Here is a 3,390-nt window from a genome sequence, read left to right on the forward strand (position 1 = left end):
CCACTGCACTCCAGCCTGGGCGACAGACCGTAAGTTGGGGACCATTTGTATTCAATCTGTGTTAAATATTAAATGGTACATATTTACGTATTATACTATATATGTTAAATAACATGTATTAAATAGGCTGGGCGTGGTGGCTCATGCCTGTAATCCTAGGACTTTGGGAGTTTAGGTGGGAAGATCGTTCGAGGCCAGGAGTTCAAGACCATCCTGTGCAACATAGGGAGACACTGTCTCCACAAAACATTTGAGAAAACAAACAACAAAAGATGTATTAAATAGTAAATAATATGTATTTAATACACCATAGGAATAACAGTCAGGACTTAGAAACACGGGTCTGGGACGCAGGGAAAGGAAGAGTGGTGAGGGGAAAGAGGAGAGCTGATGGAATTAAGTCTCTATTCCCTCCCCACTTGCTCTATTTACCTCCTCCATGTTGTGTCAATGTTCTTTATTTTTTAAATTTAATTAATTAATTAGAGACAGGGCGGAGGGGGGACGGTCTCACTATGTTTCCCAAGCTGATCCAAAGGCTCATGTGATCCTCCCACCTTGGCCTCCCAAAGTGCTAGAATTACAGGCATGAGCCACGGAACCCAGCCGAGTCAATGCTCTTGAACAACTCATCTCAGGTTGGTACCCTGAGTCCAGGAACGGGTCTATGCAATCCCACTACATAGCTGTGGGACTTTCAGCATGTTCCTTAGATCTTTTCAGTCGCTGCTTTATCCTCTTTAAAATGAAAACCATACCAGCCAACTTTAAGGCTATTATGAGGAATAAAGGCAATTGCATACTTAATGATTCAGCACAGTACTTGGCACCTTGCTCTCATTTTCAGATCATTCATACCACATCCAACTTCCCTGCACCCATTCCTCAGCTTCTAACTTACCCGCTTACCATAATTTGAAGTCCTATTTAGAAGTTAACGCCTGATCATAGCACTGCTTTTTTTTTTTTTTAATCAGGTTGAAATTAATTTTTTTTTTTGAGTCAGGATCTCTGTCACCTAGGCTGGAGTGCAGTGGCAAAATCATGGCTTACTGCCATGACTGGATTCAAGCAATCCTCTGGCCTCCGCCTGCCAAGTAGACGGGACTACAGGCATATGTCACCGGCCTAATATATATATCTATACACATATGCATACACACATATATACATACATATATATGTATATATGTATATTGTAGAGATGAGGGTTTCACTATGTTGCCCAGGCTGGTCTCAAACTCCTGGCCTCAAGCAATCCTCCTGCCTTGGCCTCCCAAACTGCTTGGATTACAGGCATGAGCCACTGCACCAGCCCACCTTTATTAGTTTCTTGAATATTCCAGCATTTTATGTAAATACAAGCAATTATGAATATATATTCTTCTTACACTTAACAAAGTATCTTGGAGATCTTGGCATATCACTATGTTAAGAGCGTCCTCTTTTTTCTTTTTTTAAAGACTATTCCACTGTATAGACACACCACAGTTTTTCTTCTTATGAATGAGGTGGAGGATTTTTTCATACAGAAAGCCCTTATTTTTCTGTGGACTGTCAGATCATGTCCTTTGCTTATTTATGTGTTGCGCTGTTGGCACTTTTCTTAACTCAAACCTACAATACATGTGTAGGTTCCCACTGGAAAAGAATCAGGTCTGAGAGGAAAGACTTTGAGCTTGTTTTGGGCACAATTATGTTTGAAGCACTTTTGAGTCATCTTAAGAGGTAATGTGGACCAGCCATGGTGGCTCACATCTGTAATTCCAACATTCTAGGAGGCTGAGGCAGTAGGATCACTTGAGGTCAGGAGTTCGAGACCAGCCTGAGCAACACAATAAGACTGGTCTCTATAAAAAATTTTAAAAATTAGCTAGGCATGGTGGGTTGTGCTTGTAGTCTCAGCTTCTTGAGAGACTGAGACTGGAGGATGGTTTGAACCCAGGAGTCTGAGGTCACAGTGTGTTATGATCGGGCCACTGTACTCCAGTCTAGGCAACAGAACAAAACACTGTCTCTAAAAAAAATTAAAAACAGAAAATAAGGAGATTAACAAAATTAAACTGGGTGCTGTGGTACATACCTGTAATCCCAGCTACTCAGGTGGCCGAGGTAGGAGGATTGCTTGAACCCAGGGGTTGGAGTCTAGTCTGGGCAACATAGCAAGAGCCTATCTCCTAAAATAAAAAAAGATTTTAAAAATTGATAAACCGCTAGCAAGACTTATCAAAAAAAAAAGAGGAATTGCAAATATCTGATATCAAGAATTAAAAAGGGGACGGCTCTCAAATCCTACAAATATGAAAAAGATAAGGATATGTTGAGCAATTTATGCTAATAAATTTGATAATGTAGATGAAATGGATAAATCACACTGACACAAACTGACATAATAGAAAATCTGAATAGTCCTATATCTACCAAATAAGTTGAAATTCACAATGAAAAATCTTCCATGAAGAAAACTCCAAGCCTAAAAGACTTCACTAATGAATTCTTCCAAATACTAAAGTAAGAAATATGGGTATAGGCCGGGCGCGGTGGCTCATGCCTGTAATCCCAGCACTTTGGGAGGCCGAGGTGGGCGGATCAGGAGGTCAGGAGTTCAAGACCAGGCTGGCCAACATAGTGAAACCCCATCTCTACTAAAAAGACAAAAAATTAGCTGGGCATGGTGGCGGGCACCTATAATCCCAGCTACTCGGGTGGCTGAGGCAGGAGAATCGCTACAATCCAGGAGGCAGAGCTTACAGTAAGCTGAGATCACGCCACATAACTCCAGCCTGGGTGACAATGCAAGACTCCGTCTCAAACCAAAATAAATAAATAAAAGTGTAAACCTAAGAAAAAATAAATAAGAAGGAATACCAAACTTATTATTTCAACTCATTTTATGAGGCCAATATAACCTTGACACCAAAAATCTTACAAGAAACATTACAAAAGAAGGCCGGGCATGGTGGCTCATGTCTGTAATCCCAGCACTTTAGGAGGCCAAGGCAGGTGGATCATGAGGTCAGGAGATCAGACCAAGCTGGCTAACACGGTGAAACCCCATCTTTACTAAAAATACAAAAAATTAGCGCGGGCATGGTGGGGGGTGCCTGTAGTCCCAGCTACTTGGGAGGCTGAGGCAGGAGAATGGCGTGAACCTGGGAGGCGGAGCTTGCAGTGAGCTGAGACTGTACCAGTGCATTCCAGCCTTGGCTACAGAGCAACACTCTGTCTCAAAAAAAAAAAGAAAAAAAAAAAACAAAAAACAGAAAGAAACATTACAAAAGAAAATTACAGGGTGCGCACGGTGGCTCATGCCTGTAATCCCAGCACTTTCAGAGGCCTAGGCAGGTGGATCACGAGGTCAGGAGTTCAAGACCAGCCTGACCAAGATGG

The sequence above is a fragment of the Colobus angolensis genome, unplaced genomic scaffold (genome assembly GCF_000951035.1).
Source record: "Colobus angolensis palliatus isolate OR3802 unplaced genomic scaffold, Cang.pa_1.0 Scaffold97, whole genome shotgun sequence".
In the NCBI taxonomy this organism is placed as follows: domain Eukaryota; kingdom Metazoa; phylum Chordata; class Mammalia; order Primates; family Cercopithecidae; genus Colobus; species Colobus angolensis.